Source organism: Oncorhynchus masou, chromosome 31, assembly GCF_036934945.1.
Source record: "Oncorhynchus masou masou isolate Uvic2021 chromosome 31, UVic_Omas_1.1, whole genome shotgun sequence".
NCBI lineage: Eukaryota > Metazoa > Chordata > Actinopteri > Salmoniformes > Salmonidae > Oncorhynchus > Oncorhynchus masou.
Genome location: NC_088242.1, coordinates 44,118,951 through 44,140,733, shown reverse-complemented (window position 1 = coordinate 44,140,733; position 21,783 = coordinate 44,118,951). Strand labels below are relative to the sequence as shown.

The 21,783-nt window shown below is 40.4% G+C and overlaps 1 pseudogene; it reads left to right on the top strand.

The window, feature by feature from the left end:
• Positions 1 to 21,783, top strand: part of LOC135524953 (mitochondrial Rho GTPase 2-like) — a 37,001-nt pseudogene extending 15,218 nt beyond the window's left edge.

Below are 21,783 nucleotides of genomic sequence, written 5' to 3'. Positions count from 1 at the left end.
TAGCTCATCTGATGTTGTAACGTTAGCTGTCTGACTTTATTAGCCAGCTAATTTTCACACCATGAACTCAATTATTTGATCAGTTAAGTTGGCTAATGTTGCTCAACATTTCTCTGGCTAGCTAACGAAGAATTCGATCCAGCTAGCAAGATACTTAACAATGCTAGCAATACTTGTTCCACCACACTTGCTCCCTCCCTTCAAACGTTCTGGTTACAGCTCATGAATTACGCTTCATTACCTTCTCACCCCCGTCTCCATAGTCAGGCTTCTCACCTACCTCTTCGTTATCCTTCAGGGGACGCGCTGCTGTAACTGGCAAGCTGCCTTTCCACTATCTGCTGTCTTTCCAGAACGCACGCTGATGTTGTAACTAGACAATTGGTTGTCTCTTGTCTTTTCAGTCGCGTGCTGCATTCTGTTATGTGAATGTTTGGCTGAGCCTTGGATACAACCAGTATTCTTTATTTTTTTATTTTTTTTAAATAAATGTATGTTATTCATAATACAAAAATCAACTTACATTGCTACATCAAACATGTCTAGCAAACCCAACACGTATTAACAATGCTCAAACATACAAAAATTATAAATAAAATACACACAAAAAAAACAATTTAAGTGCAATTATATTCACTCTGAAAATATCTAATTATAATGATTCATGAAGATGTTATTCTTTTTGTTATTCACTAGGGTTAGTGTTTTAATAAGATAATTAAACTCAATCAGAAAAATTTGTAATTTTGTTATTGAATTTTTGTTTGGCAAAAGTATTTGGCAACAAGAATTCAAAAATTAACAATAATTTCAGTGGTTTTGTTATCATTGCAATAGTAACATATTATATATTTTATGTTAAAATTATAGGCAGTGTTCATAATGGTAAATAAGTACTTGCAAGGTTTTCCCAAAATTCGGACACAAATTTACATTCAAAGAACAAGTGAGACAGATTATCACCTTTTTCACAGAAAACGCAGATATCATCAATAGCCACAAATGTGGAAATCATAGAATTACATGGATATATCTTATGTAAAATGTTGAAGTACACTTCCTTAACTTTGTTTGGTATACAGTATTTGTAAGGTCTTAACCATGCGTTTTTCCAGACAATGTCAGGAATAAGCATGTTCCAGAAAAACTTTCCTCTCGGTGTAAGTTGGCTTTGTGAATGAAGAATTTGTCTTGTGTATTTATTACAACAAGATTTCTCAAGTAATACCACGCCTTCCAATCTCAGTTCTGGATAAACTTTGATCATTCCCAAAATGTAAGATGACTTTTCATAAGTGTAGTTAGACCACTGGGAACGGCTTTGATCACAGAAATAAACTCTCTGAAAGGTATTGGAAACTCTTTCAATGTTATAAATTGTTCATATGTGAGAATGTTACCCTTGTTGTCGAAAATATCAAGAACAAAGTCAACATTCCTCTCATGCCAGCTGGGGTAGAACAATGACTTATTCCTTACAGTTATGTCTGAATTATTCCACAAAAGAGCTTTGAGGGGAAAAATTGTGCAGGAAACATATTTTCCAGGCCATTAAAGCTTGTTGGTGAAACCTAGCCAATTTAGCAGGTAATCTTTCAGGAATATAATTACATTTCAGTAAAAATTGAAGACCTCCCAATTTATTAAACACATTATTTGGAATGAAATACTATATTGAATCAGTATCGAGCAAACATTTTTTCAACCAGTTGATCTTGAAAGTGTTTATGTCAACAAAGTCCAACACTTCTAGACCGCCTCCAGCTCTTTTGTTAGAAAGGACATATTTTTTTAGTTTGAGACTTATTTTTCCAGATGAAGTCAAGAAAGGTCTTATTGATCTCTTTACAAGTGAGACACACAGTAGGTGAACAGGTGATCTCTGCATGTGTGGTTCCCACCGTGAAGCATGGAGGAGGTGTGATGGTGTGGGGGTGCTTTGCTGGTGACACTGTCAGTGATTTATTTAGAATTCAAGGCACACTTAACCAGCATAGCTACCACAGGATTCTGCAATGATACACCATCCCATCTGGTTTGGGCTTAGTGGTACTATCATTTGTTTTAAACAGGACAATGACCCAACACACTTCCAGGCTGTGTAAGGGCTATTTGACCAAGAAGGAGAGCGATGCAGCGCTGCATCAGATGACCTTGCCTCCACAATCACCTGACCTCAACCCAGTTGAGATGGTTTGGGATGAGTCGGACCTCAAAGTGAAGGAAAAGTAGCCAACAAGTGCTCGGCATATGTGGGAACTCCTTCAAGACTGTTGGAAAATCATTCCAAGTGAAGCTGGTTGAGAGAATGCCAAGAGTGTGCAAATTAAGGCAAAGGGTGGCTATTTTTAAAATCTAAAATATGTTTTGATTTGCTCAACACTTTTTTTGGTTACTACATGTTTCCATAAGTGTTATTTCATAGTTTTGATGTCTTCACTATTATTCTACAATGTAGAAAATAGTACAAATAAAGAAAAACCCTTGAATGAGTAGGTTTGTCCAAACTTCTGACTGATATAGTACATTTAAAAACAAATATGTAAAGTGTGTGTACATCTGTCAGTTACACATACATGTCATTACATACACAGCATGTAGGTCACACGGCGTTGTGCCGTGAGGTGTTGCTTTATTTGTTTTTTGAAACCAGGTTTGCTGTTCACTTGCACTATATAACATGGGAGTTCCATGCACTCATGGCTCAGTATAATATTGTGTGTGTGTGTGTGTGTGTGTAAGTTGACTATGCACACCATTTGGAATTTCCAACACAATGTTACTTATAAAAACAAGAAGTGATGCAGTCAGTATTTACTCAAATCTCAGCCAAGAGAAGCTGGCATGCATAGTAATAATAGTAGCCCTCTGATTACAGTGAAGAGCCGCTCTGTTCTGGGCCAGCTGCAGCTTAACTCGGTCTTTCTTTGTGGCGCTTGACAATATGAATGGACAATAATCCAGATCAAACTAGAGCCTGCAGGACTTGCTTTGTGAAGTGTGGTGTCAAAAAAGCAGAGCATCTCCTTATTTTATGACCAACCTCTCCTCATCTTGACAATCATTGAATCTTTTTGTTTTGACCATGACAGTTTACAATCTAAAGTAACGCCAAGTAACTTAGTCTCCTCAAGTTGTTCAACAGCCATACCATTCATTACCAGATTCAGCTGAGGTCTAGAATTTACGGAATGATTTGTACCAAATACAATGCTCTTCGTTATAGAGATGTTCAGGAACAGTGTATTACTTGCCACCCATTCCAAAACAGACTGCTACTCTTTGTTAGCTGTGGTTGCTGATACGTATATGTTTGAATCAGCATACATGGACACACATGCTTTGTTTTAATGCCAGTGGCAGGTCATTGGTAAAAATAGAAAAGAGTAGAGGGCCTAGAGAGCTGCCCTGTGGTACACCACACTTTACATGTTTAACATTAGAGAAGCTTCCATTAAAGAAAACCCTTTGAGTTCTATTAGATAGCTCTGAATCCACGATATGGCAATCTGAGGTTGAAAAGCCATAACACAGTTTTCTCAACAACAGCTTAGGGTCTATAATATCAAAGGCTGCACTGAAACAGTACATCACCCACAATATTCTTATTATCAATTTATTTCAACAAATCATCAGTCATTTTTGTCAGTGCAGTACATTTTAAGTGCCCTTTGTCTTTAAGCATTCTTAAAGTTGTCCTTGCCTAAAAGTGTTGTTCTTGAACTAGCATCTTAGGCCTTTGTGTCATAAAACATTAGATACCTTTTGATCTTAATGTTCATTCCTTATGATGTCACAGAGTTCCCATAATCCTAGTTGGTAATAAATCGGACCTGCGCTCTGGGAGCTCCATGGAGACCATTCTACCTATCAGGAACCAGTTCTCTGAGATTGAGACCTGTGTAGAGGTGAGGCTCACCTCTCAAACACAATCTTCTCTCTTCAGCTGCCTGCCTCACTCACTCGCTCAAACGCAATGTCCTGATCCTCACACCGATCTGATGCAAGCAATAATTAATGAAACTGTTTTTATTTGAACACTCCTATGATTAGGCAAACCTGACATTGACTTTCCCCTCCCAAGTGTTCTGCCAAGAACATATCTGAACTGTTCTACTAGGCTCAGAAGGCTGTGCTCCACCCCACCGCCCCGCTCTACGACCCGGAAGACAAACAGGTCAGACATTTTGGGGATGGAAGGATATTTTGGGGATAGCTTTAGCTCGGGTGGGCAACTTCAGTCCTCGAGGGCCTGATTGGTGTCCCACTCTTTCTCCATCCCGAGCAAACACAGCTACTTAATCAAATTGGGTTCTATACTGAAGATCATGATTAGGTGATTATTGGAGTCAGGTGTGTTAGCTGGGGCTGGGGCAAAACGTTGACACCAATCGGCCCTCGAGGACTGGAATTGCCAACCCCTGCTTTAGCTTATACCTGTGGGATGACCTCGTTTTATTGTGGAATATTGCTTGGTTGAATGTTAACTGTATCTGTGTCTGTTACTTCCAGTTAAAGCCAATGTGGTCCGAGCACTCAGTCGCATTTTTAGCATCTCAGACCAGGACCGTGACCACATCCTCAGTGACGATGTCAAATAACACTCATCCATCCATCCTTCTCTCTATCCACCCAATAATCAATTAATATGCAGTACCTTCAGAAAGTATTCATACCACTTATTCCACATTTTGTTGCTACAGCCTGAATTCAAAAAGTATTCAATGTTTTTTCTCACCCATCTGCACACAATACCCCATAATAACAAAGTGAAAACATGTTTCTATACATTTTTGCAAATGTATTTCAAATTAAATACAGAAATATATAATTTACATAAGTATTCACACCCCGAGTCAATACATGTTAGAATCACCTTTGGCAGCGATTACAACTGTGTGTCTTTCTGGATGAGTTTGTAAAAGCTTTGCACACCTGTGTTGTTAAATATTTGCCCATTGTATTATTTTCAAAATGCTTCAAGCTCCGTCAAACTGGTGGTTGATCATTGCTATACAACCATTTCCATAGATGTTCAAGCAGATATAAGTTAAAACTGTAACTTGGCCACTCAGGAACACTCACTGTCTTCTTGGAAAGGAACTTCAGTGTAGATTTGGCCTTGGGTTTTAGATTATTGTCTTGCTGAACGGTGAATTCATCTTCCAGCGTCTGGTGGAAAGCAGACTGAACCAGATTTTCCTTTAGGGTTTTGCCTGTGCTTAGCTCCATTCTGTTAATTTTTTAATCCTGAATGGCTCCCCAGTCCTTAATGTTTACAAGCATACCCATAAGGGACTGTATGTTATTTATGAGGGATACCTGGAGTAAATCTGACCTCTCTCAAACGAAAATGGATGGCCCTCCATTCAGTAAAACATATTTTTACCCCCATCAAACAAAAGTGACCCCAATACCCCAAATAATAATTCAAACATAAAGTGGAGAGCAGAGAACATGCCTACTGTTTACCCTCACTCCTAGGACAGACCAGAGTCTTAGATATGCACTTTTAGAAACTGTTATTTTGTTTTGTAAGCATTACATACCAAAGTAGCCAGAAGGTTGTGGATTCATAGACCAGCAGATTAGAGGAAGGGGTGAAATAATAAAAGCACTGGATCTATCATCTTATTTGCTGTCAGAGAAAAAAATATCCTTTTATAAACGCATTTCATGCAATTCTACGTCATTTTACATGACTCCAGATGGGCAGAATCTTTTTTAATACAACAATAGATCATGACAATGAATGAGGCCTATATGCACTTGTAACTTTTTTCATTTGAGAAAGTTGTAATTTTATATTTTATTCTATGGTATTGTTACAAAATAGATGTGTGTTGACTGTGATTAGGGCATAGGAATATAAGATAGTCTGCTAGACTAAATTACTAGGCATACAGTTCACTGCATGATCCTCAAACCAAAGACTGGCCAAAAAAAGTGAATTCCAGAAGTGAATTCAAAAGGCACTGTAGAATAACTGTATAGCCTAATAAGGCATTTTTCTCTTCATTATTATTTTATACAATGTAATTATCTTTATTTAATTTATACAGCCTAAATGCAAAATTTATAGGCATGTTGTTGAAATGCTGAAAGATCCTTCAAGCCTGTAGCGTGTCACAAATGCTAAACAAAAATATAAATGCATCATGCAACAATTTGAAAGATTTGACTGAGTTACAGTTCATTTTTAAGGAAACAGTCAATTGAAAGTAATTCATTGGGCCCTCACATGATTGGGTGGGCCTTGGAGGGCAAAGGCCCACACACTTGGCAGCCAGGCCCACACGCTGGGGAGCCAGGCCCAGCCAATCAGAATTAGTTTTTCCCCACAAAAGGACTTTACCGATAGAAATAGTCAATACATGTTATAGTCCTCAGCCCCCCCCCCCCCCCCACGTCAATTGATAGTAACAGAATCACACATTACTTCCCAAGCAAAGTGCCTCTTTTTTGTCTCCTCGGCTAAAAAAGGTTGTAGGGCAGCCTTTTGAAAGTCATAGAGACAAACCAAAGATATCCCATATGCATCAGAGTCAAGTCTTTCCTCTGTATTTTACAGCTTGTTTCAAGCATAAAGCATTGCGGACTAAAGCATTGTTATTCACCTAATTTTCAACAGAAATATGAGTGGGATCTGTTTACACTACCGGTCAAAGGTTTATAACCCCTACTCATTCAAGGGTTGATCTTATGTTTGACTATTTTCTACGCTGTAGAATAATAGTGAAGACATCTAAACTATTAAATAACACATATGGAATCCTGTAATGTAATAACCAAAACGGTGTTAAATATAAAATATATTTTCAGTTGTTTGAGATTCTACAAATAGCCACCCTTTACCTTGATGACAGCTTTGCACACTCTTGGCATTCTCTCAACCAGTTTCATGAGGTAGTCATTTGGAATGCAGTTTCTTCAAGTGCAGTCGCAAAAACCATCAAGAGCTATGATGAAACTGGCTTTCATGAGGACCGCCACAGGAATGGAAGACCTAGAGTTACCTCTGCTGCAGAGGGAGGATAAGTTCATTAGAATTACCAGCCTCTGAAATTGCCCAAATAAATGCTTCATAGAGTTCAAGTGACAGACACATCTCAACATCAACTGTTCAGACGACATTGTGAATCAGGCCTTCATGGTCAAATTGCTGCAAATAAACCATTACTAAAGGATACAAATAAGAAGAGAATTGCTTGGGCCAAGAAACACGAGCAATGAACATTAGACCGGTGGAAATTTGTCCTTTTGGTCCAAATTTTAGATTTTTGGTTCCAACCGCCATGTCTTTGTGAGACGCAGTGTGGGTGAACGGATGCTCTCCGTATGTGTATTTTCCACCGTAAAGCATGGAGGAGGTGTGATGGTATGGGGGTGGATTGGTGGTGACACTGTCAGTGATTTATTTTTAATTCAAGGCACGCTTAACCAGCAATACTCTCAAGTATTTGGTTGCCATTGCTCTATATGGACTCGTTATGTTCATCTCTCCTGCGGCAGGGTAGCCTAGTGATTAGAGCGTTGGACTAGTAACCGGAAGGTTGCAAGTTCAAACCCCCGAGCTGACAAGGTACAAATCTGTCATTCTGCCCCTGACCAGGCAGTTAACCCACTGTTCCTAGGCCGTCATTGAAAATAAGAATTTGTTCTTAACTGACTTGCCTAGTTAAATAAAGGTTAAAAAATATATATGGAGGCAGATTCTGTGACAACTTCATCACCCAAAACTCTGGCTTCCTGGAATACCTTAAGCCTGGTGATGAAGTTATGGCAGACGGGCTTCACCATCCAAGATCTGCTGTATGAGAGGATGGTCAACCTTGCCAAACCAGCCTTCACTCAGGAGGCCAGCTGTCTGATGAGGATGTCACAAGCACGAGAAGGATAGCTAATGTTGAGAGAGTTATCAGACGACTCAGGGTGTTCAAAATCCTCTCCCACACGGTTCCCATTAACCTGACACACAAAATGGACAATGTCCTCAGAATCTGTGCAGCACTTGTTAACATGCAGTGTGAGATGATGCCGAGTGAGCAGTGAGAATATTCATACATCTGAAATGTAACTTTATACACTAATTTCATCCACATGAGATACTGTGTATATACAGTATCTCTGATACTGTGTATTTATTCGGAAAGTATTAGACCCCAAGATTCTCTGGTCTGATGAAACCAAGAGTGAACTCTTTGGCATGGTACCATCCTCACGGTGAACCATGGTGGTAGCATCATGCTGTGGGGATGTTTTTCAGCAGCAGGGACTGCAGGACTAGTCAGGGTTGAGGGAAAGACAAACGGAGCAAAGTACAGAGAGATCCTTGATGAAAACCTGCTCCAGAGTGCTCAGGACCTCAGACTGGGGCCAAGGTTCACCTTCCAACAGGACAACGATCCTAAGCACAAAGCCAAGACAACACAGGAGTGGCTTCGGAACAAGTCTATTGAGTGGCCCAGCCAAAGCCCGGTCTTGAACCTGATTGAACATCTCTGGAAAGACCTGAAAATAGCTGTGCAGCGACGCTCCCCATCCAACCTGGCAGATACACAGGTGTGCCAAGCTTGTAGTGTCATACCCAAGAATCGAGGCTGTAATCGCTTTCAAAGTTGCTTCAAAAAAGTACTGAGTAAAGGGTATGAAAACTTATGTAAATGTGATATTTGTTTTTTTATTTTTAGAAATGTTCTTAAATAAAATAAACTTTTTTTTTTTGCTTTTCCATTATGAGGAATTGTGTGTAGATTGATAGGGTGGGAAGCATTTAATCCATTTTATAATAAAGGTGTAACGTAACAAAATGTGGGGTCTGAATACTTTCCAAAAGCACTGTGTATATATAGTTTGCCATTTAATCTGAATAATTTCAATGTTCCTACATTTGAAATGTACTGTAACTTTGCCTGTTCCTGACAATTACACATGCCTTCTTAAATCTTTTTACAATACATTTTCTTCAACACCAAAATGTCTAACAGACCAAGAGAGAAGACAACTGTTTATCAAGTAACACACTGTTTTCTTAATTTGTGCCCTTGAAAACCAAACCCAGAATCAAACTGAAAACACATTTGAAAAGCTTAGACATGCCTCCTTGTCCTTAATTTCAAAATGTTAAATATCAAAGAAAATGTCAGTGCAATTTCATATTGTTTTTATTAACAACATAATTTGCCATGTGACAGATGAGTTACGGTATGCTTAGATAAATTCATGAAGTGCCATATGAAAAGATAGAGCTATTCAAGGTACAATAAAAATATTCAAATCATAGGCATTAGAAAAACATGTATGAAGAGAGCTGTACAAGGCAAGACATAAAAAAAAACACCAAGAATTGTGCAAATATAATCAGCTAAATGTGCATATGAAGAGAACTATGCAAGACAACAAAAAAACGATAGGGTAGAGCTGGCAGAGAGAGCTTTACAAGGCACAAAAAATAATAACTATTTAAAAACACAGAAGTATTAGGCCCTGAGCCTAGATACCACATAGATTAACATATTTGGAGCGCAGAGTTACTCTTCGATCACACCGACTGTGTCATTGCATTTTGGTACACCAGAAGTATATTAATTTCCAATGGAACGCTGGGTTTGCCTTGCAGCATTGCGTTGCAGAGGCAATTGCAGTGCGTTCTGTGTGGTGCATACCTTGGATTTGTCGAACCTAAGCATCAAACTGTATGCGTAGACGGCTTGACAGAAATGAAGTGAATGTTGAACTTCTGTTACACACATCCAGATGATGCTGCGTAACATTTTGCACAATGATGCAACGTTGTCGGGATTTGTTGAGGTGCGCACAGGAACCTTCTTTGCTGAGCTAGCAGTGATCTGAAGTTTACGTGCATCATACCATGCATTGGAGGCATTCTGTGCTTTAGTGACCTCCAAGCTTGCACATTTACACGTCTCCAGGTAAACAAAAACATCATGAAATAGCAAGCATTTCTGGCACTTGCATGTTGATGCCATGTTCACCATGAGGCTGCTGCTGGAACTTGATGACTGTTTGGTTTCGTTTTGATGCACATGTGCAGAAGGCTCCCCACTGGAACATTGGCCTCTTCCAAACTCTTCTTAAGTGTGTTTTGGGAGTGGTATGCAGGAGTTGGAGGTAGAGATGGAGAAGCGAGTGGGGTGCTGTCAGAGAACTTGTCACTTGGTTTGTGATGTTTGAAACAGATCTCACTCAACCTTTTTGCAGCTAAATTCCGCTGCTTCCCAGAGTTCCACTGGCATTGCTCATCTGTACAGAACCCCCCTGTCGATCATCCATACACAGCATTCTGCACCTTCAAAAACAATAATAGTCAATTACATAGTGCCCACTAAGCTCATCACTAAGCTAAGGAACCTGCGACTAAACACCTGCCTCTGCAACTGGATCCTGGACTTCCTGATGGGCCGCCACCAGGTGGTATGGGTAGGCAACAACATGTCTGCCATGCTGATCCTCAATACTGTGGCCCCTCAGGCTTGTTTACTTAGTCCCCTCCTGTACTCTCTGTTCACCCACGACTGCATGGCCAAACACGACTCCAACAACATCATTAAGTTTGCTGACGACACAACAGTGGTAGGCCTGATCACCGACAATGATGAGACAGCCTATAGGGAGGAGGTCAGAGAACTGGCAGTGTGGTGCCAGGACAACAACCTCTCCTCAATGTGAGCAAGACGAAGGAGCTGATCGTGGACTACAGGAAGAGACGGACCAAACAGGCCCCCATTAACATCAACGGGGCTGTAGTGGAGCGGGTCGAGAGGTTCAAGTTCCTTGGTGTCCACATCACCAAAAAACCATCATGGTCCAAACACACCAAGACAGTCGTGAAGAGGGCACAACAACTCCCCCCCCCCCCCAGAAGACTAAAAAGATTTGGCATGGGTCCCCAGATCCTCAAAAAGTTATACAGCTGCACCATCGAAAGCATCCTGACCGTTTGCATCACTGCCTGGTATGGCAACTGCTTGGCATCTGACCGTAAGGCGCTACAGACTGTAGACTGTAGTACATCACTGGGGCCAAGCTTCCTGCCATCCAGGACCTATTTAATTGATGTGTCAGAGGAAAGTCCATAAAATTGTCAGAGACTCCAGTCACCCAAGTCATAGACTGTTTTCTCTGCTACTGCACGGCAAGTGGTACCGGAGCGTCAAGTCTAGGACCAAAAGGCTTCTTAACAGCTTCTACCCCCAAGCCATAAGTTACTCAGCTAGCTGCCAGAAATACATTTGACCAGTCATGCTTATCAGTTTATAGTGTTGTGACGTTGGATTGATTAATGTGATGACTGCTGTTCATCAAATGTTTAACTGTTTATAATTACATGATTAAATTAATCAGGTGATTATTAACTCAGTAACCTGGGGCACCATGGGAAAGTTTTGCTTTATTGAGTTTCTATTTCCCAAATTAACTCAGAATATCGATTTTACATCAGTCGCTAATTAATACATTTCCTCTACAGTCTCATTCTGAACATCGCATAATCCAGGAATCTGCACAAACCCGAGTCCCACTAAGTCTGTACCACACCAATTGAGTTGATTATTTATTTACTATCAAGCTAAAATGATAAGATACACAAACACAGTCTAGGCTATTGATTAGAGTTTAGTACAATGAAACAGGTCCCTAGCGGGCCAACACAATATGAATCGTGTTACACAAAATGGGGATTTCAAAAAGAGAGAAAGAGTGCACGAGAGAAAAGCACACTTGGGTACATTTGTAAACTATGCTTAGTTTAACACTAACCTTGCCCAGAAATGCAGCTCTTATGGGTCAGAATATAATGATGTAATTACGTGTCGAAGGTCCCCGATGCGGTATCTCCTCTTGGATCGAGTTATGAATTCTCTTCTGATGGCGATGCTTCTGCTGTTACCGGGTGTAACTCTCTGACTGTCCACATGATGTCAGTGTCCTTTCTCTTAGTGGTCTGTTTCCGCGCCCTTGTTCTGAAGGTGTCTCTGAGGACTGCCAGCCATGTAGCTCAGGGCTCCAGCGTAGGAATGAAAGCAGTGTAGACACTATTCCTTGGAGAGTAGACACAGCTACTCATCCGTAGCATAAATTGTTCAAGGTTCCTTTGTCTTCAATGTTGTGTTGCGTTTTGGGGTGTTGCGTTTTGGGGTTACAACTAATTGGACCTTGGCTGCAGCTCATGGTCACCTAGTCATGTTAATTCTTAACTCATTTGTTTTGCCCTCGGGTCAGAAATGGGCGTTTCTGCATTTTAGGACAAGTTCTCTGTGCGTAACTAGTTACGAGGCAAGGGCTGGATTTTACTCAGATCCAATTTAGACAACTAACTTCACATTTCATCTTTACAAAAACATTCTCTTTGATCTAGATATTTTCCACACAACATCAGGTAAATATTGTCAAACCTCTTCAAGTTACAATGTTTCCAAGGTTTCCATTTATAACGTTGTCATTTCATTTTTAATAACAAAAACGACATTCATTTTCATATTCCATCTATCAACATTACTACCATTTTGGCTGACGAAACATATGGACAATATGTCCATTTATTGCATGTTACTGTTCTGAGGTAGGTTCTCCATAGGCCCATCATACATTCCATTCCTCCAGTGAGAGGACAAAGGGATTTTGTCTGCTGCCTTAAGATTTACAGTGGGCATGAGGTGTCATAAAACCCCCACCTACATACCTCTTGATCTCTCCCCCTCCATCGGGTGTGAGAGATGTCTCTTGTAGGAGTGTGGTCCACGGTAACCTGACCCGAACAGGCCAGTCATGACAATAGTATATGTGAATTTGCATAATTTAGTGGAGTTAAATTAGTGTCAGAATTTAACAAATCTCGTCTGTTTTTAAACAGGTCGACCGGAATTATTATTTTGCCGAAAATAGTAATGCACAGTGAGTTTATAGAGTTTGAAAGTAGCTTTCTTACCTCAACTAAAGGCTCTCTCTAGTCAGAATGAGCAGCTCACAGATGCAGGCTGCAGTGGAGCAGTGGGAGAGAGAGGAGCAGCACTAAATGGTTAACAACAACACACCTAGATCACACCGACAGTGTTATTACGGCAAATGTTATGCAGCATCATCTGGATATGTGTGCAACAAAAGTTCAACAAAACCTTCTGCTACCATTTCTGTCAAGCCGTCTACGCATACAATTTGACACATACGATTGATATATCCAAGGCATGCACCACACAGAACGCACTGCAACTAACTCCGCAACGCAATTGCAGCGTTCCATTGGAAATTAATGTACTTCTAGTGCACCAAAATGCAAAACTCTTGTCGGCGTGATCGAGGTCTAAGCTAGAAACCAAGAAAGTTTCACAGCATTTCGCTCCTGGTTTTCATATCAACTTTCTTTTGTTGTCCAGAAGCCAAATGCACAGTCCTAGTCATTAACAACCCATCCTACAGTAGCTTTACATATATTTACCTGCATATTTACCTTTTCCCTCTTTCTAACGGAGATGTTCATCTCTGTCATATGAATCGGCTTGCATACAGTTGAAGTCGGAAGTTTACATACACCTTAGCCAAATACATTTAAACTCCGTTTTTAACAATTCCTGACATTTAATCCTAGTAAAAATTCCCCATCTTAGGTCCGTTAGGATCACCACTTTATTTTAAGAATGTAGAATGTTAATAGTAGAGAGAATTATTTATTTCAGCTTTTATTTCTTTTATCACAATCCCAGTGGGTCAGAAGTTTACATACACTCAATTAGTTTTTGGTAGCATTGCTTTAAATAGTTTAACTTGGGTCAAATGTTTCGGGTAGACTTCCACAAGCTTCCCACAATAAGTTGGGTGAATTTTGGCCCATTCCTTCTGACAGAACTGGTGTCCCTGAGTCAGGTTTGTAGGCCTCCTTGCTCGCACACGCTTTTTCAGTTCTGCCCACAAATCTTCTATAGGATTTAGGTAAGGGCTTTGTGATGGCCACTCCAATACCTTGACTTTGTTGTCATTAAGCCATTTTTCCAGAACTTTGGAAGTATGCTTGGGGTCATTGTCCATTTGAAAGTCCCATTTGCGACCAAGCTTTAACTTCCTGACTGATTTCTTGAGATGTTGCTTCAATATATCCACAAAATGTTCCCTCTCATGATTCCATCTATTTTGTGAACTACACCAGTCCCTCCTTCAGCAAAGCACCCCCACAACATGATGCTGCCACCCCCGTGCTTCACGGTTGGGATGGTGTTCTTCAGCTTGCAAGCCTCCCCCTTTTTCCTCCTAACATAACGATGGTCATTATGTCCAAACAGTTCTATTTTGTTTCATCAGACCAGAGGACATTTCTCCAAAAAGTACGATCTTTGTCCCCATGTGCAGTTGCAAACCGTAATCTGGCTTTTTTATGGAGGTTTTTGAGCAGTGGCTTCTTCCTTGCTGAGCGGCCTTTCAGGTTATGATGATATAGGACTCATTTTAATGTGGATATAGATGTTTTTTTGTACCTGTTTCCTCCAGCATCTTCACAAGGTCGTTTGCTGTTGTCCTGGGATTGATTTACACTTTTTGCACTAAAGTACATTCATCTCTAGGAGACGGAACGCATCTCCTTCCTGAGCGGTATGAATGCTGCGTGGTCCCATGGTGTTTATACTTGCGTACTATTGTTTGTACAGATGAACGTGGTATCAATTGATTGTAGACTATAATTTTGTCTGTCAAAGAGATAGGCCTACCTCTTATTGCTTGAATAGGAAGAAATGGGTTCCAACACAAAGCCCTTTTATTGTTAGTAGCTTAAAGTCAAATTAAAATGAAGACTGTTTAAATGATTTAGGCCTTCACGAGCCTACTTTCAGAACCCATGCGCTGTCCATCTGTGGCTGCCTCTTCATAGTAGTGTACATTTCTGGAATATGCCTTATTGTGAGGTCAATAACTCTGATAAATAGCTTCATTATGGGTAAAGAAATATGTTTTTTATATTAAAATCAGTTATAGCAGAAGCAAACTTACCTCCGGTCCTCCTTCTCATCTACATCTCAAACTGAACAGTACATCAGAATAGCCTATGGCTCATTTGACTGAGACCACACTAGGCACACTTGGTATTGCGCGGCCAGCATAACATCCGGGATTGGGGTAGCATCGGCCACACATCAAGATATAATAAGCAGCTAATTCTCAAACCCTGAGAAATATGACATTTAATCTATTACAAATTAAATGACCCTACCCTGGACAACATTCTTTTTTTAAAGACAACTCTCTCCCTGAGTGATTGAAAAAGCATGACCCTCCCCACTTTTCCTTCTGGGTAATTATGTAATTTTTGACCACTCCATGACATCATGCAGCCAACACTGCTTGAAAATGTGGTACTCAGTAATTTGTTGTATTGGAATCACTCCAAACAGAACACTTTGTATTCAGGACAAAAAGTTAATTGCTTTGCCACATTTTTTTGCAATATTACTTTAGTGCCTTGTTGCAAACAGGATGCATGTTCTGTAATAGTTGTATTCTGTACAGGCTTCCTTCTTTTTGCTCTGTCAATTAGGTCAGTATTGTCGAGTCAGTATTGTTATGTGACTTGTTAAGCACATTTTTACTGCTGAACATATTTAGGCTTGCCATAAAAGGGGTTCAATACTGGTGGTGGAAAATAAGTATTTGGTCAATAACATAAGTTTATCTCAATACTTTGTTATATACCCTTTGTTGGCAATGACAGAGGTCAAAAGTTTTCTGTAAGTCTTCACAAGGTTTTCACACACTGTTGCTGGTATTTTGGCCCATTCCTCCATGCAGATCTCCTCTAGATCAGTGATGTTTTGGGGCTGTTGCTGGGAAACACGGACTTTCAACTCCCTCAAAGATTTTCTATGGGGTTGAGATCTGGAGACTGGCTAGGCCATTCCAGGACCTTGAAATGCTTCGTATGAAGCCACTCCTTCATTGCCCGGGCGGTGTGTTTGGGATCATTGTCATGCTGAAAGACCCAGCCACGTTTCATCTTCAATGCCCTTGCTGATGGAAGGAGGTTTTCACTCAAAATCTCACGATACATGGCCCCATTCATTCTTTCCTTTACACGGATCAGTCATTCTGGTCCCTTTGCAGGAAAACAGCCCCAAAGCATGATGTTTCCACCCCCATGCTTCACAGTAGGTATGGTGTTCTTTGGATGCAACTCAGCATACTTTGTCCTCCAAACACGACGAGTTGAGTTTTTACCAAAAAGTTCTATTTTGGTTTCATCTGACCATATGACATTCTCCCAATCTTCTTCTGGATCATCCAAATGCTCTCTAGCAAACTTCAGACGGGCCTGGACATGTACTGGCTTAAGCAGGGGGACACGTCTGGCACTGCAGGATTTGAGTCCCTGGCGGCGTAGTGTGTTACTGATGGTAGGCTTTGTTACTTTGGTCCCAGCTCTCTGCAGGTCATTCACTAGGTCCCCCCCAGGGAGCTGTTCTGACCAAGACGTGTGGTTCTGGGATTTTTGCTCACCGTTCTTGTGATCATTTTGACCCCACGGGGTGAGGTCTTGCGTGGAGCCCCAGATCGAGGGAGATTATCAGTGGTCTTGTATGTCTTCCATTTCCTAATAATTGCTCCCACAGTTGATTTCTTCAAACCAAGCTGCTTACCTATTGCAGATTCAGTCTTCACAGCCTGGTGCAGGTCTACAATTTTGTTTCTGGTGTCCTTTGACAGCTCTTTGGTCTTGGCCATAGTGCAGTTTGGAGTGTGACTGTTTGAGGTTGTGGACAGGTGTCTTTTATACTGATAACAAGTTCAAACAGGTGCCATTAATACAGGTAATGAGTGGAGGACAGAGGAGCCTCTTAAAAAGAAGTTACAGGTCTGTGAGAGCCAGAAATCTTGCTTGTTTGTAGGTGACCAAATACTTATTTTCCACCATAATTTGCAAATAAATAAATTACAAATCCTACAATGTGATTTTCTGGATTTTTTTTCTCACTTTGTCTGTCATAGTTGAAGTGTACCTATGATCAAAATTACAGGCCTCATCTTTTTAAGTGGGAGACTAAATACTTTTTTGCCCCACTGTATATGTCTATTCCTCATGAAGCCAGACTGGGTCTCTTCTATAATTGAGTCCAATACTGCCTTCATTCTTTTTGCAAATATATAGGCTAATATTTTGTAGTTGTTATTGAGCAGACAGATTGGTTGCCAATTATTGAGGAGAAGCAAGTCTTTCTTGGGCTTAGATATTAATGTAATCAGACCTTGAGTCAAACTGGGAGGGAGATCATTATTTGCAATGCTTTCAGAAAAGACCAACAGAAATGGGGCTAACTGTTGAGACAACGTTTTGTAAAACTCATCAGATATACCATCAGTCCCAGGATACATATTATTTTTAAGTTGTTAAATAGAATAAATTATATTTCCAACTATAATAGGGTCATCACACTGTTCCCTCAGCCTCCCCAATTGATTGTACATCCCCCAAAGAGTAAAAAAAAGAGTTGAGGAAACCTCACAATAGTTAGAACTATATAAATTCCTGTAGAAGTTGCAACTAAAGTTAGAGATTCATTTGGGGTCATCTGTGATGAGACCATTAATATTTAATTGTTGAATTGTATTATTTTTAGAGTGGTATTTTTCTAACCTGAAAAAATAAGATACATTTTCTTCACCCTCTGACAAAGGCTCCCTCTGCTTTCAGTTTATACATATCCTCCAACTTGTGTTGTAGCTCAAACAGAACAGATTTGTCCTCCTCTGAGAGACTTTCAACAGGCTTTTGAAGAAGAGGTGATCTTTGTAATTACTTTCTTCAGCTCGGCAAGAATACTCCCATTTTTTCATAAATATTTTCCAACCTCATATTTGAAAGGCTCACAGTTATTACTGTATGAATTGTCATTTATAGCTTTGTTCCAGAAGTCTTGAATTAAAATGTTTATATTCATCTTGACCAACTCATGTTTTAATATAGTTATTCAGCTTCCAGTAGGATGCTCTGCCAAGGCCATTATCAGAGATAAAAAGTTTAATGTCAATATAAATAGCTCTATGATCAATAAGGGGAGTGTCAAGGACGTTAACAGAAATACCTTGTTAATCAAAACATTTAGACACCAGCCAAAAATCTATGCGTGATTGTCTGGAGCGTGCCTTATTACTCCAAGTGAAAGACTTGACATAGGAAACTTTACTCTCCAAATATCTATACGAGAAAACATTTCCGGACCTTGTATTGATGAGCCTGGAAAGAGTGGCGATAACACCATTATTGGCAGCAGCATCTGGGCCCAGTTCAAACATGCCTTTCTTGGACGTTTGAAGTTTGCTTTGGTTTATAGGCAAAGAAAGTCGTAGTCTGTCAGGCCATTTTTGGCAGTTGTCAATCAAAGTATTTGCCTCCTGTGTAATGACATTGGATGATGGCTGAGCATTGCTAGCTGACGAGGTAGCCATAAGATATCTCTTTCTGTCAGCGTGCTGTGACATTTTGAGAAATAGAATCTTAAATCATATATTGCCTGGGGTTTTTTAGCAAGCAAAGTATTATTTTGGTAGTGAAAAGTGTATTATTTTGAACGATCTTCAAAAATTGGTATGCAGTGCTCGGTAGGAAGCGTGTGCTCAAGCTGCCATCTTGGAGCCTCTTCCAAATTTCTGGTTGATGACAACAGTCACGCAGAATTCGACAACGGGTTGTGAGCAAGTTAATTTTGCGATATTGACACAGATATTATTGTTATTAAAACAAGTCCGGTCGAGGCCGCTATATAATAATTTAAAGAAACGCCGCTTTGGGTTCTAAGGGGTTAATAGCTTAACTCGTTTAAGCTCTAGAGCGGGTGTAATACATAGACGTAGTATTATTTCACCTAAGAAATCTAGATTTGTGCTTCGCAAGCACGTCTAATAATAATAACTCTATGTAAGAAATTGAGAGTTGTGCATTGCTTTGCAATGCTTACCTAATAAGTGAGAATAAATCTTACAATATTTAAAGGTTGTCTGCTGTCGCATACAACAGGAATTATTGTCATATAATCATTAATGGATTTTATACACATATTCTGTATAAATAGCTTCTAAAATGTATGTAAACAGACCATACTTTTTTATTTTCTTGGAAGCTGTGTGTACTATGATATGATACAATATCAGTACGTTTGCAGTTACCACTTGTCTAATTCCTATCATCAACTGATTTCAGCCAGTGTATGGCTGTTAATTGACTGCATTGTTTGAATATAATGTTGGCATATTGGCAGTTAATTAGAAACATTTATGGAAGCATTCCTCTTAAACTGGCTGGCTGGCTAGTTAACAAACATACAGCGCCAATTCTTCAAAATCATTATTTTACACAATATCTTAGCACAGCACTGGCAAACCGTGGTTGACCAACTCCCTGACCAAAATGGCTGACCTTTATCTCATAAAAAGGTTAATGTCCATTTTAGTACTATAATTCCTAATTCTGTGGTTCCTATTCTGTTCTCTACCTTCACTAATGTGACTTCCCTTTGTATACATTCTTTCAGCATACCTTGACATCCATCGCTGCCTGGAGTACTTGGGATACCTTGGCTACACCATCCTTACTCAGCAGAACACCCAAACCACTGCAGTCACAGGTGTGGGTCTGTCTGTGTCTGCAACATGTCAACACATCTTTTTTTTTAATTATCCTGTAGCCTCTCTAGGAAGGTGGACTGTGTGTATGTAAACTAGAACCAATAATCCTCGTGCCAAAGTAAACCTCACTCACTGTAGTTAGAGGATTAGAACTATAATCTGGTTCAGTATAGACCCTACAGACAGAATTATATACAGTCTGTATGCCTTCTGTGAATGTACAATGACTGAAAGTTCAACTTTGAATATGCAGTTTGACTGGTGTGGAGATTGAATGTGTGGTTTAGTTAGCATATGGGCTGCTAACACAAAATGTACACATTTGAGGTTATCAATAATAATTCCATAGTCGCATCCTTCAATTGGTCAATTAACCTCAACTGGCCTCCCAGTGTGTATTTATGTTTTTGTGCGTGTGTAAAATTGAGGGCGTGGCTGCATGGATTAGGTTAGGGCTTCCAAGGATTAGGGTAGGGTGGTGTAATGTAAGAGTCTCACCACCGCTAATGACCTCACACGCACTCAGTCTGTGCCACGGAGGTGAGCAGGTTTAGCTGACCCTGCTATAAATGTGGGAGTGGGCCAAAAGCTCAAATAATTCCAAAACACCCAAGGTTACTCTTACCCTCACCATCTTAGATTAGATTTTGCATTCCCCCACATTAACTAGGGGGAAATATGACTGTTTTAAATGCTTTGATAATACTCCATTTTATTAGTCAATGGTTCCCTGTCCCTACTATGTGTTTGTTTGTGTGTGTGTGCTGTCCATGTGTGTGTGGCTCTGCAGTGACGCGGGAGAAGGCCGTGGACCTGGAGAAGGGCCAGACTCAGTGGTCAGTGTTCCTTTGTAAGGTGATTGGACCGCGGGGGACTGGGAAGTCTGCGTTCCTTCAGGTCTTCCTTGGCCGATACACAGCGGTACGGTCATCTTACTATTGTTTGCCTAAATATTATTTAGACTAAATAGGGATACAGAATTCCTGGAGGAACTATTTAGTACTTTGTTACTAATAGTACGCCTTGAACTCTTCATTGTAAAGCCATTCTGTATTATTAATATGATGTGTTCGAGCAGAGAAATTATGTTGAAAACCTACCCTAACTACTAGCATTACGACAAGAAATGATGAGGGTCTGTGTGTTTATTTCAGTGAGAGGAGCATTCCACTGGTGCCTTTTCCTTCTACACCATAAACAACCAGGAGAAGTTCCTCATCGTGAGTACATTATCTTTTACTGTAACCTCAACTCTGACCTCTGACCTTTTGGTAGAGTACAGTTGCTTCACCTCCAATCTGTCGTCTTCTCCTGGCAGCTCTACGAGGTGGACGTGGAAACGGAGTTCCTAAAGGCGTCGGATGCTGCGTGCGACGTAGCATGTCTCATTTATGACACAAACGACCCCCACTCCTTCGACTACTGTGCCAGTATATACAAGGTGAGCAGTATCTCATGTCTGCTTCAGAGCTTCTCTGGTTTTCACAAAGGAACAGAATGTGTTTCAATGAAATGATCAGGAGTCTGTTCTTCAATGTTTTTTACTCTTTTATTTTCCTCTCCCTCCCTCCCTTTTTATCTTCCCCACACCTCTTTCTCTTTACCACACCCCATTTCTCTTCATCCACAGATATCTATGTCTTATCTGAAGCAACACTACATGAACAGCATTATACCCTGTGTGGTGGTGGCCTCCAAGGCAGACCTCCCAGGGGTGAGACAACTCCACGGGATGACCCCAGCAGAGTTCTGCTACAAACACCGGCTGCCAAAGCCACTCCCCTTTTCCGGCCTGTTCCTGGACTCCACCAGCAAGAACATCTACACCAAGCTGGCCTGGGCCGCCATGTTCCCGTACGTATTAGTACATTGACTGTCACATGTGACTAACAATTATCTCTGTTTATCACCACTTCATCTATAGTTTGGCGTTTCAGTGTTGAGAAACTAGAATTTCATGTCACATTTTACTTTATACTCTGTAGTGGTCCAAACCTTTATGCTGTTTCATTTGTCAGTTCATTGATTACATTGTCTCCCCCCACAGACACCTGAACGACTTCGACATGAGCAACACCTCCTTCTGGCTGAAAGTGACGCTAGGAGCAGCAGTAGTCACAGTCCTAGGCTTCGCCATTTACAGAGCTTTCGCCCGACAATAATAAC